Below are 14,335 nucleotides of genomic sequence, written 5' to 3'. Positions count from 1 at the left end.
CTAAAAATATCATTAGAAAAAGTTAGCAGCTTTCTTTCGTATCATATTCATGTATGATTCGTTTGTAATTAGTCGTTTAACATTCTATATTCATCTTTATAAGTTATAAAAGAAAAAAAAAAAGAAAAGAGGGGACAAAAACTAAAAAAAAACATTTGCAACATCATTGTTGATTGAATTGGGATAATGATTGTTATAACTGATTAGGTTTTTTTTTTTGACAAATTGAAACTAGCTGTTTGTCATAAGTTTTTTTGGCTAACAAAAATGAATAGGTTATCAAAACCAAAACTCACTGAACAAAATCATCGACGAAGTTTGGCTGTACCGGCTCAATGGAAAAAAAACTCCGGAATATTTTCTCACACATAAGTGTTATGTAGATTGAACAATGTTGCACCTGTGCTTCCCGCGAAAAGAAAACTGAACTTTTAAAAAGAATGTATACATAATCGCTACGAAAAAACTCGTTATTTTTTTAGTCAATATTTTTGGCGACTTAGGTAAAAACGAATGTAAATCATATTTGAATTATTGAATCTTAATTAAATTGAATGTTTTATTTAGAAATTGCCATTGAACATTTTCCTTTTAATCTTACATCTTATAATAACAATATACCAGGAGGACGACTCTTACGGAATGACTTAACGGCCAACTGAGACCGGGACCAACGTTTTACTTCTCGATCTGATGGAAGGCAATCTTAAAACATATTTTGAGAACCACATTGAAAATCTTATGTAACTTCGCATTTCTATTTTTTTGTTTTTTTTTTTTTAATTAACAGAGGTAGAAAATCTAATTCAATTATTACAAAACATGAATTATTTCAAAACAACAAAACATGAAGAAATTTATTTACAAAATGCTAAAACTCAAATTGAACTTATTTATGTCTCCATTATGTTTTCAAAATTGTTCCATATAAGATTCTGAAAATTCATTGAAATAAACAACAATATTTGCTTCAAATAATTTAGGACAGCATTTTTTCAACAATAGCCAATACCTTGGAAAATATTTACTGAAACAGAAATTAATTAATTACAATTGAATTATCTTGAAGCCTAGCAACTTCTTTTTTGAATACCAAGATTTGAGTAGGAATCTTGCAGAAGAGTACACCAGAGCCATGTTGTAGAGCGCGCAATCTGATTTGTATTTTTTCCGACAAGTGTTCCCAAGTGATTAAAAAATAGTTGGGAAAATTCGGAATACTTGTTTTTACATGTTTTGACAGTAATCAAACTTGACGTAAGTCTAAGAAGATTGATTTTAAATTTGTAAATGCTATGTACTGTTGGGTTACTCAACTTATTCAAAGAAATTGTCACACAAGGATTATTTTTTTTTTTGCAAGCCTCATCGGTAAAATATCTGCAAAAATCTGCAACAAAAAAGTTGTCTGCACCAAATTTCGGAAATCTGCAAATTTGCAGAGAAATCTGCAAATCTGGCATCCCTGGTACAGCACCGCAAAAACTTTTTTTTTTACAAAAATAACATTTTCGGCAATCTTAGAAATTTGGTGTACAATGCATTAGAGCAGTTCTCTACGAAATCGGTATGCCCAAAGAAGCCATTTTGCATCATTAGTTTGTCCATATAATATTCCATACAAATTTGGCAGCTGTCCATACAAAAATGGTATACGAAAATTCAAAAAAAATTATCTTTTGAATGAATTTTTTGATTGATTTGGTGTCTTCGGCAAAGTTAAATTTTTTTGGTGATTTTTAATTTCACTTCTTGTCAAGCCGCCAATTTTAGCACGTTCGGGTTATTTTTTTTAAATCAATATTTTCAAAAAATTTAAATCAAGACCAGCATTTCAAAAGGGCCAAACAATCAATATTACGCCCTTTTATTAAAAAAAAAACATTACGTAACGTTAGTGAAATTTTGATAAAATGCACCGTTTTTAAGTTACAGTCTAGAATCGATTACTCGAAGTTTCGATCATCCGAAGATCGATTCTCCGAAGGATTTTTTGGGACTTCGGATCAGGGCTTGCGAAATTTCGTTTTTGTTTGTGATAGCTGACAGAACACTCTAATCGTCTTCACCACGACAACCTGATTTTCACATTCTACTTTCGTTCGTTCCACACACAAAGGAATGAGTGCTACGCAAAGTCACTCACACAATCATTGACTTCCTCCAGGAGAAAAATCGCCTAGAGAGCGGTCGTTTGACATTCTACCGAGATTCCGATCATCTCTCCAATGATAGCAATCATATGATTTCTGTCGCCACGCAGCATACAAAAGGAAGAGAGAGACAAAAACGAGAGAAAGAGCACGTTGTCTCGTTCGGGCGGCTGCTTGAGTGGTGTTCATTTTTCGTTCGTTTCGTCTTCGTGTTTACGTTCATCGACCGTCGCCAAGCAATGACGGTCATGATAGGCGTTGTGTGTCAGCGATCAAATATCGTTTTGGGAAATGATCGCTGACAGAAAGTTCTATCGAATATCGAGCAGTCCCGTTCAGTGATAGATCCCTTTTCAAGCATTGCTTCGGATAATGGAATCATGAACAATTTTTTTTGGCATTTTTTTAATTTTCTTGCTTTTAACATCAAATTCAATTTCTGGGACCCGATTAAAGGGGTTACATACATGTAAAAAATCTCAAAAATTCATATTTCCGATTATTTATTAAATCCTTTCAAAAGATTATTTCCAATCACTCCTGAAAGTTTCATAAAGATATTTCTTGATTTAAGTGAGTCGAAGACGATTTAAGTTTAAAGTTTTGCCGTGCGCAAAAGCGAACCGTCAATTTTTGTGAGCGTTTTTCTCGAAACACCATTTGCGGGTGCCACGATCTCGAGATGGGATGGACCAAATTGGCTGAAATTTGGAGTGAGGACTCTCAAGACATATCCCGCGTGCATGACGAAGCCCGATTTTGAAATTTAGGTTTTTAAAAAATTACAAAAATCAAAAACTGTTGATTTTTTATATGAAAAACAGAAAAATATTTTTATCTTTTTTTAAAATAAACTTTTTGAGAATCGGCCTTCGTCATGCACACGGGACCCGTTTAGTGAGTCTTCACCAAAATTTTGAGCCGATTTGGTCAACGCAGTGTTGAGATATCGTGGCACCCGTTTTTTGAAACTGCTTACTTAAAATAGCTATACCTCGGCAATGGTACATCCAAATGTCTTCAAATTTATTTTGTTTATAGATGAAAATGTATGTATGTATATTGTATATTTAATGTCCTGAAAACAAATTAAAATAAAATAGTGTGTGCTCATACCAACCCTTGACATTTTTGCCAATTTACATGTATGTAACCCCTTAAGTAAAATTTCAATGTCTGAAAAAAAATCTCCGATCAGGTTCAACATTTTTCTGGGGGTTCCTTGGCCAAAATAATTAAACCCGTTTTTTTGTTCGGTCATCAGGGATACCTATATTGACAAAGTTCGTCGTTTCAAAAATCATTAACTCTGCGCCATCTTAACCGATGTTAGCTGTCTTAGACGCAAATGAAAGGTGATTAGTTGGCCTTTCAAGGAAAACATATTTGAGGACCGAAAAATCCAGCCAAACATTTGAAAAAGTCGAATGAAAACTTTGAAATGGCGATTTGGCCGTGTCTGGACCAAAGAGCCTATGGCTGAAAATATTGATACTTATTTAAAAGGTAGTAATGGGAAAAGGTGTGATTATCTACGGATGTCGGCAAGCTCTTGGCACTAACTCTTCCCCTAGGATAGGAAAACAGAGTCGGCTCACCTCAGGTGACGGAGGACAACGCGGATCAAATAAAATAAAGCCAATTTGTGGGAAATATCAAGGGATGGGTTTTATTAAAGACAACTAAAGAAAAATACGGAATTAAGACTAAATTTATTCAAAACTACGGAAACTACTGTGTGTGTGATGTGGGGGGGGAATTTTGGGCTATTGTGGGGGGTTGCTGGGGTTCTGGAACTGCTGCGGTACGTACCGTTGATGAACTGCTTTTTCTCCTACTTCTGCTTCGGCTTCGGTTGGCTCGGGTTCTTGGTGGGCTAGCACCACTCGGATGGCCACGCTCGCTTCAGCGCCGCGCACGGAACATCGACCAGGGCTCTTGGGTGGCAATGGCGGCCGTGGAAAACCGCGGGCTGGCTTGAGCGATGGCGGACGGATGGCGCGTACTGACCAGCAATGGCGTAGGCTGTGGTCGAGGTTTACGGTGTCTTCCTTCGTTGGCTCGATCGGGCGGACCACGGGATCACCGTAACGGTCGTTCCGAGAAGGGTCTCCTTTGTAATTAGGGCTTCAGCCCGAGAAAAACGCTCCTTTACGGGTTATGGATCCGCAGATCCAGAGCTAGGGTCCTATTACGATTAGGTGCATGTACTGGCTCCTCCGCACTTACTGTACATGGACCGACCCGTGCGAGTGTGAGGCGCGTACGCTTGGTGGACGAAATTAAAAAGGTCCTGAACGAACAGCAGGGTGATGCGGGAATCCTTCTTCCGTCTTCTGCTGGCTCACTTTTAAAAACTTTCACTAAAGCACTCAACTTTCTCGCACGAACACCGGGATTGAAATGGCCGATTCACGGCGGTCAAACCTGCCTCGAAGGATCCGTCATCGGTCTCCTCAACCGTCATCCCCCAATACCGCCAACATCGCAGAAGCTTGCCCTTAAGTTGCACCCACTGGATACCCCCCTTGCACCCACTGAGCCCTTTCTTAAGAGACAATATTTTGTTGTGTTTGTTGACGGGGGACTACGCTAGACAATATTGGTGTTTCCCTATAGCTCGTCACCCAAAACATTGAACATTTACCACAAAGAACATTAAATAATAAATAAATAAATTAACATATTAAAAATACTAGGGATCTTGTAACTGAACGGTTACACTATCCTCCCGCCTCGGTAAAATAAGCGACTAACAAGTTAGACGATTATTTTAACCTACAAATCGAATTTTAGAGGGAAGTGCAATAAAAGACAATGATCCATAATTGTGTGAAAATCGGGACGCAAACAGTGTATAAATAGGTAATAAAAGCTTAGACATGAAACAACATTTTAAAAATCTGCTGGCAACTATTGGTCAAGTTCCCCTAAGGAACATGCCATAATTAAACGCGTGTGATTTGTAATGTGTTAGTGTGATAAGCAATCTTGTGTGGCATAGAGAGCGAAAAAGTTCATCCGTTAATATATCTCGCGAACTACCTATCGGAGGCTGTGCCGCGAAACAAAAAAGGTTGAGTGAGTAGTACGTCTCTACACGCAAACAAAAGCGGACAAATGTACGCTCAATTTTTTTTTTCTTTACGACTGAAGCTGCCAAACTGGATTAAAATATGGATTAAAATCAGTTACTAGTGGTGCAAATATGAGATACGACAATCTACTGCTGTGTCCTCAAATGTTGGGCTGATTATCAAATTATTTCCAGCATGTTTCGATCAGGCGGCCGTCCTAATCATCGGGAAAAATGCCGAAAACGATCGAGATAATTTAAGTTAAGTATGAGGGCGGGTACTATCTAAATTACTATACTCCATTCCTAAGTCGCGACTAAATAAACCGGTTCAATTAATGAAATTTACATCTCTCCACAGCACTGGGAAAGAAACGTTTTTCGATTGCTAGCAATCTCCTTTTGTACGGCGCCAGTACAAAGGAACTTCTCCTTCTTCTCTATTTTCTTCTATCTTCGTGTCTACTAATCCATTTCTTCGTGACGTCACTCTTCAAATTGTATCTCCAAAAAAACTAAATGCGATCTCTTATCATTGCTTTCCAGCGTGCGCGCGAGCTCGGCGGCACTCAGCTGAGATCTACTCCTGACGACGACGTTCACTCTCGGAGAGCCTACGCTCTCACGCTGCTGCTCACCTCTCACCAACCTATGCTGCGAGAGAAAATGTTATGCTGCGCGAGAGAAACACTACTCTGCGAGAGGACTCAAGCGGACGCGTGGTTGCCGATGACACGCTGCGCGACTACGGTGCCATAAAGCTGCCAAAACACATCATGCTGCTACTTTGCTGCTACCGTACATAGTGTTTACATGCGCGTCGACACCTTTGCTGATCCTCTTCTTCTTTTAGGACTCTTCCTCGGAATTCGCAGGAAGTTCCTCACCTGGGCGAAGGTCTGCAGCTGAAAACACGCCGAGACTCTTCCCCGCTTCATCCGCAACCTCGTACGAGCTCGTTCCACGTCTGGCAACAATCACGCACGGGGTGTAAACTGGACCATATTTGGCATTGTAACGATCTACCGCTGAAGACAACTGGAAATTGCGCTTGTAGACCTTCTGCCCCACCTGGTAAGTCGGACAAAACTTTTTATGCCTCAAATTGTACACTTTCCTAGATTTCTCATGACTATTTTTCAAATTCTGCTCGACTATTTTGAAAACCTTTTCATTCATCGATTTTCTCACGCCATCTCTTTCCTCCGCTGTGAACTCCCTCTCATCTCTCTCACGTTTATGCTCATCACCCTTCGTGATCTTCTCATGTCCGTAGAGGATTTTGTAGGGAGACATACCAGTGGAGGAATGAATGGTTGTGTTGATCATTTCTTCAACCTCACTGATTCTGGAGTCCCACAGCCTCTGATCCTGTTGCATATATGTCCTCAAACACGCGTTCACGGTTCTGTTGGTGCGTTCCACGGGATTCGCTTGACTGTGGTGACGCGAATTCAGCCAATGCTGTCCGCCTCGACGATCTAGTAACGCCTTAAACTCCTTACCGACGAACGTTGTTGCGTTGTCGGAAATTACGACCTCCGGGGTTCCGAAGCGCCTAAACCAACAATCCTCAACGATCCTGCACACTTCTTTGCTCTCAATCTTCCTCACAGGGACCAGCAACGTCCATTTAGAAAACAAGTCTAACATGACCAATAAATGGCAGTTTCCGGTCTTACTGCGAGGTAGACTTTGAATAAAGTCGAGCGCCATGATCTGAAAGGGTTTGTTGGCCAACCTCTGCTGACCCATTTCCGGTGCAGTTGGCAGTGTTGATGGCTTGCATTGTTTACATACTCTGCAGCCTTGGATGTAACGCTTCGTCTCCCTGGCCATCTTCGGCCAGTAATACCGCAACTTAATCTTCTTCACCGTCTTCTCGAAGCCAGGGTGCAACGCTTCGTCGTGCTCCTGCTTCAAAACTCCATCTCGCAAATCCTTCGGCAAGCACAGCTTCCATTCAAACCGGTAATCCGTCGACTCGGTCGATGACGAAACAAATTTATACAATTTCTTTTCTTCAATTTTAAAATCAACGAACTTCTCCGGATTTTCGGCTACTTTTTGGTACGTCGTGGAATACCAATCATCTCGCAACGCCTCGATCGCCTCGACTGCGCGCGACAGGGCATCCGGAACCACGTTTTCGGATCCCTTCCGGTGCCGTACGACCATGTCATACTGCTGCAGCAGCATGCTCCATCGGCTGAGCTTAGATGATGGTTTCCACTTCGTGTTCATGATAAAAGATAAAGCTGACGAATCTGTAATCAGGGTAAAACGGGTTCCTTCGACGTAAGGTCTAAATTTCTCAATTGCCTCCATCGCTGCGACTCCTTCCTTCTCTGCTGCTTTCCATGCGCGCTGCGACATGGTGAGTTTACGCGAAAAATACGCGATCACGTGTTCTCTTCCATCGAACTCCTGCGTGAGCACTCCGGCAATTGCTGTGTCACTCGCGTCGGTCTGGATCGTGAAAGGAACTTGGAAATCTGGGCAAACTAATATCGGCGCTGTGATTAACTTCTCCTTAAGCAGCGTAAAAGCTTGCTCTGCGGCCTCATTCCAAACGATAATTTTTGGCTTTCCTTTAAGCAAATCAGTCAGCGGGGCTGTCAGTTCACTAAATTTGTCGATAAAACGCCGATAATAGTTGACCATTCCCAAGAACCTTCTCAACGACCTGACCGACGTCGGACGCTCAAAGTTGACGATCGATTCGACCTTGTCCGGATTCGGTCTAACTCCCTTCTCCGACAGTACAAATCCCAAATACGGCAGCTCAGGTACGCAGAATTTCGACTTCTCGAGGTTAATCGAGAGATTCGCCTCTCGCAACCTCCTGGCGACATCCTTCAGACTCCGGAGATGTTCCTCAAACGTGTTGCTAGCGATGACAATGTCGTCTAAATAAACAAACACGTTTGGCTCCAGTTCTCCATAGCCTAAGACCTTGTCCATCAACCTTGACAACGAAGCTGGGCTGTTTACAAGGCCAAAGGGAAGTCTGGTGAACTGGAACAACCCTCTGCCGAACACCCTGAACGCGGTATACTTGCGAGATTCGGGGTCCAGAGGTATTTGCCAGAAAGCCTTTGAAAGGTCAATCGTGGACAAGTACTTGGACGCCCCTAATCTCCCCAGTATCCGGTCCTGATGAGGCAGAGGATAGGCGTCTCTCCGAGTCCTGTCATTTAGTTTCCTCGCATCTAAACACATTCGGACCTTCATCTGGACCTCTCCGTCTTCCGATTCTCCCTTCTTCATCACCGGTACAATCAGCATAGCCCAGTCACTGTCTGACCGCTCCACGACTCCGGCTTCAATCCACCTGTCAAGCTCCTCATTCACACTATTCTGTACTTCCGGTGACCATGGGTACGGATTCAAGCGGACTGGATCTGCGTGTTTGTACTCCTCGGTGAACTCAATCTTATGCGTGATCATGGGCGTCGTCTCCAACGGACCGCCCTCGACGAAAGCTTTAAACTCCTTCCTTACCTCGTTGATCTGTTGTTTCTGCTCCTCGGTTAACAATTCCTCGTCTTCCGGTTCTGCCTCAATTTCCTCTACCAATGCCTCTTCTAGCGTTCTCACGGTGGGATGAATCTCGAAACTCTTCCAGAAATTCATTCCTAAAATCAAACGGCGACTGAGTCCAGGTGCGACGATGGCAGAAACGATCTTGGTTTGGCCGTTGAACGTGATGGGAAGACTCACGGAACCCCTTACTCCTAGGGCCGTTCCTCCAGCAGTGGTCAGCTTCATACTTGACGGCTGCAGCTTCAGTTTAAGGGCACGAATCAGCTTCTCGCTGCCAATCCCTAGAACTGTCGTCTGCGCTCCACAATCTAACAAGCCAATCACCTGTAACCCCATTACGTCTACCTGCACAAACGGTCGATTATCTCCATCTACCTGCAAAATCAGTTCTCCTACTTCGGCTTCAAACGGCATGAATTTGGTCAGAGGCTTTTGAGGGTTAAATCGACGACCTCTTACGTCGACTTTCGCGCGTTTTTTGCACAAACTGGACAACGTTCAGCTGTGAAGTCGTGAAAACCACAATTTGTACAAAATATCTCCTTCTCCTTCAGACACGCGGTGAAATGATGGTAATTGCCACGGCAGTTGAAACAAACGGTCTTGTCAGGGACTCGGTAGGCTGCTACACGAGCTTCCAGCGTGCCTCTGCTGCCACCTTCCTGCGCTGACGGTTGCGTCTGCGGATTCTGCCGGTTGCTTGACCTCTCCGACCTCTCCTGTTGCGGTTTTGGTTGCCCACCTGACTCCTTGGGCGGTCCTCTAAAACCTTGGTTCTGTGGCTGAGAGTTTCTCCACTCAGGCCTACTTGGCTGCGGACGATTCCTCCAGTCCCCACCGCTCGGCCTCGAACCCTGTTGTTGTTGGTATCTAGCAACCTCATGTATTTGAGCCGAACGCGGCTGGTACTGGTCCGAATCCTTCCGATACAAGTTGCTGTTGACTGAGTCCAGCTTCTTACCCCAAGCTTTCAACAACTTCAGCGTCCTGATCCCCTTAACCAACAGAGCGCTTTTGTAATCGTACCTCATATTTCGAAAAATGATGTCGAACATTCTCTGCTCTGATGGTGGGATGGACATCTGCTGGAAAATTGCCATGATAGCTTTGTAGTAATCCTGGAACTTCTCAGATCTTCTCTGTCTCCTTTGCGCAGCCTGCTGTTCATAGTTAAAGTCCATGTCCGGAGGTTGAAACTCCATTTTCAACTCCGTCACAAGTTCGCTCCACCTCGTAAAATCTCGATTTTTCCTCCCTTCTATGTACCAGGCTCTCGCATCGCTGGAAAACAGATGAATCGCTTCATTAAACAACGTCCTCTTCGTTATCTTTTCTGCATCAGCCATAAACTCAACTTCTGCAATGAAATTATTTATACCGCGACCATCATCTTTTCCGTCGTACTTGATCTTCCAGTCGGAGACTGCTTTCGGACGACGTCCTAGAGATCTCCGTCTGGGAATGCTACCGACAGACTCTTCTTCAAAGCTGTCTTCCAAATCTTCTTCATGATATAAACTCTCCTCAGTATCGTCATAGTAATCTTCAGGGGGCGGAGAAGGTTCCCTTCGGAAATTCCTCTCCGAAACCCTTGGCTTTTCTACCACGGAAGCTAACTTCCGGTTGATACGCTCGGTCTTCTGGTCGAACTCTAAACTCAACGTGTTAAACTTCTCCGTAATCATCCTATCTACGCGCGACATCATTCGTTCCATCTGATCTACATCCGGTCTAAGCTTCACGTTCTTCACGTTCCGTTTTCGTTTCGGAGTACTAGTTACGCGCGAACTTTTCATTGTAGTTTCTCCCTCATCTTCCTCCTCATCATCGGCCTCAGCATTTTTGTCCTTAAAGGCACGAAGTTGATCAATGATCTTCAAAGAATTATTATTGTTTACCTTGGGATCGTTCGTAAAACAACTGAAATGATCGTTCAACACTTTTAAAGCAATGTTATCTAAACCGTCTACATCAAAAACATCATTCAACCGACACGCACGATAATACAGGTGTAACATTCTCGTTTCTAACTCAGGTAACTCAGCCTTCTTCGTCTTCTTGTTCTCTAACTTGTTCTTAATCCTCGCTAACTTTTCATCTATCATATCGAACTCTTGCTCGCGCATGTTCTCTGGAATGGGTACAGATATATATTTCCCATTGTCACGCTCAACCCTCATAGCGTTACGCAATTTTCTCCTCTTCATATCTCTAGATTCACCACTAGTAAACTTGACTGCGCGGACAGCTAGTTCATACTCAACTTCGTCGTCGAGCAAATGATTCACGTTCATTGAACGGTATCTCATCATGAACTCCATCTTTCACGCGAAAATAAATCGAAAATAAAATTTGAAAATACTAAAAACGATTGAAAATAAATGACAAATTAAAACAATACAATAATTTAAATAGGGTACCTAGTAATGAGTAAATACTCAAGCAAATCGCTCAATTTAGATAAGAATTATATGGAAATAAACAAGTTCTTTTGCTTTTGGTGTTGTTTTATGTGTTTCTGTTCATTCAGGACCTTTATTTAATGTTTAAGTGTAAATGTGTAAGTGTTGGCCCACCAGAATCCTGGATTTGTTTCGCCTTTAGCAGATTTTTATATGTTGTACCAGATCTAAACTTTTACTAACAAATTTTCACTGGTCTGTTAGTTGAACTCCCCAAAATCACCCAATTTGATTGACGAGCGAAAGTGCGCGGTTATTACACAAGCAGTGCCAACTGAATGTGTACTCACCTGCCGCTCTGAGAAAAAATCTTTAGATTTTTGAAAAAAAGGTAAACTAATCGATCCTCCGACAACCTGTAACTAAATTTTTGCGTTGGGCGCCAATTGATACTTATTTAAAAGGTAGTAATGGGAAAAGGTGTGATTATCTACGGATGTCGGCAAGCTCTTGGCACTAACTCTTCCCCTAGGATAGGAAAACAGAGTCGGCTCACCTCAGGTGACGGAGGACAACGCGGATCAAATAAAATAAAGCCAATTTGTGGGAAATATCAAGGGATGGGTTTTATTAAAGACAACTAAAGAAAAATACGGAATTAAGACTAAATTTATTCAAAACTACGGAAACTACTGTGTGTGTGATGTGGGGGGGGAATTTTGGGCTATTGTGGGGGGTTGCTGGGGTTCTGGAACTGCTGCGGTACGTACCGTTGATGAACTGCTTTTTCTCCTACTTCTGCTTCGGCTTCGGTTGGCTCGGGTTCTTGGTGGGCTAGCACCACTCGGATGGCCACGCTCGCTTCAGCGCCGCGCACGGAACATCGACCAGGGCTCTTGGGTGGCAATGGCGGCCGTGGAAAACCGCGGGCTGGCTTGAGCGATGGCGGACGGATGGCGCGTACTGACCAGCAATGGCGTAGGCTGTGGTCGAGGTTTACGGTGTCTTCCTTCGTTGGCTCGATCGGGCGGACCACGGGATCACCGTAACGGTCGTTCCGAGAAGGGTCTCCTTTGTAATTAGGGCTTCAGCCCGAGAAAAACGCTCCTTTACGGGTTATGGATCCGCAGATCCAGAGCTAGGGTCCTATTACGATTAGGTGCATGTACTGGCTCCTCCGCACTTACTGTACATGGACCGACCCGTGCGAGTGTGAGGCGCGTACGCTTGGTGGACGAAATTAAAAAGGTCCTGAACGAACAGCAGGGTGATGCGGGAATCCTTCTTCCGTCTTCTGCTGGCTCACTTTTAAAAACTTTCACTAAAGCACTCAACTTTCTCGCACGAACACCGGGATTGAAATGGCCGATTCACGGCGGTCAAACCTGCCTCGAAGGATCCGTCATCGGTCTCCTCAACCGTCATCCCCCAATACCGCCAACATCGCAGAAGCTTGCCCTTAAGTTGCACCCACTGGATACCCCCCTTGCACCCACTGAGCCCTTTCTTAAGAGACAATATTTTGTTGTGTTTGTTGACGGGGGACTACGCTAGACAATATTGGTGTTTCCCTATAGCTCGTCACCCAAAACATTGAACATTTACCACAAAGAACATTAAATAATAAATAAATAAATTAACATATTAAAAATACTAGGGATCTTGTAACTGAACGGTTACAATATTTTGTCGAATTCCTCGGGAAATTTCACATATTTCATATAAAAATTGCAGGTGTCGACCCGTACGTTCCCGAGAAATGAGAACATTTAAATTCATTTTACTTTTTGAACTTTGTTGATACGGCCTTTTGTTGCTGAGATAGAGCCATGCAAAGATAAAAACAGGAAAACTGAAATTTATACTGGGTTGCTAGCTCTCGTTTGTTTTACCAAAGAAAAATGGAAATATTTTTTTTTTATTTAATTTTTTTAGCAAGGAAAATTGGAAAATTTGTGCTCTAGATTTGCTCGAGATATCGGGGATCAAAAGATGAAGGTGAATTGGGCAACACTGAGAAAATCTAATTTTATCTAGTCTGATTTTATCATTGCAAGGCCATATCTTAGCAACAAAAGGGCATATCAACAAAATTCAAAAAGATTAATTTTTGGAAATGCCGGAAAAAATGAATAGGCTTACGGAAGGCACCCATCAAGTTTCAGCCAGACTAAAAAATACAATAATTAAAGTATGAAAAAGGCTAATTTCTGAGAAAAGTAGCTCAAATTCGAAATGTACATTAAATTTCATAAAAATAATCACATGTCTCTCGATTTTTACAATTGATCAACAGATGGGAGCAGGGTTTTTAAAAACTAGTTTGCAATTTTTTGACTGGAAAATCCGTATTTTCGTAAATTTCGATTCATTCTAACTTTAAATCGGATTACGGTTTCAATCTGCAATACATAGAAAAATACCTCTTTTTCTAATTTTAAAAAGTGAGAGGCCATTTTGAGATTTCCTAAAATAGATTCGTGGATTCGTTCCACAGAAATTGGAAGTGGATCGGGAGAAGTTTTTCTGATTTGTTGTGACCCAATAATAAAGAGTCGTGTGGTGTTCGTGGAGGAGATCGGTCGGAGAGTCGACGCGCGAGAATCCGTGAGAAAGTGCTAGAAGATCCTGGAATCTATTGATAGAAGGCGTCGCGTCGTCGTGTTTATATTGACTTTCTGTTGTTGAGCCGGTTGTTCGCAGTCCGATCAAGAATTCGTAGTGAAGTTTGTTGCGCGAAGAATTTCATTAAATAGGTTAAAACAGTTCGGTGTATCAGCACTATTTGAGGTTTAAATGATAACGAATAATACGTTGCTAAAAATTTCATTTTGTTTTGAAAGTCCTTCTCATAGCGTCGAAGCTCGGAAGGCAACTATTATGTTTCACTTTCTGGTCATATCATCTACCAATAATGAATCCGGATCTATTTTAAATTGTACGTCACCGAATAATGCGTTAATTCAAATTTAATTTCGTTTTGAAAGCCCATCCCAAAGCATCCTTGCTCGGATGGCACGCCGGCGGTAAGAAGTAAAAAAATACGCGAATGATAGGTCCTTCTCATAGCGCCGTAGCTCAGAAGGCAACGATTATGGTTCACATTCTGGTCATATCATCTACCAAGATGAATCCTGACCTTCCCTTTCCTTCCCCTA

The sequence above is a fragment of the Culex pipiens genome, chromosome 1, assembly GCF_016801865.2.
Source record: "Culex pipiens pallens isolate TS chromosome 1, TS_CPP_V2, whole genome shotgun sequence".
NCBI lineage: Eukaryota > Metazoa > Arthropoda > Insecta > Diptera > Culicidae > Culex > Culex pipiens.
Note: the sequence above shows the minus strand (reverse complement) of the source record.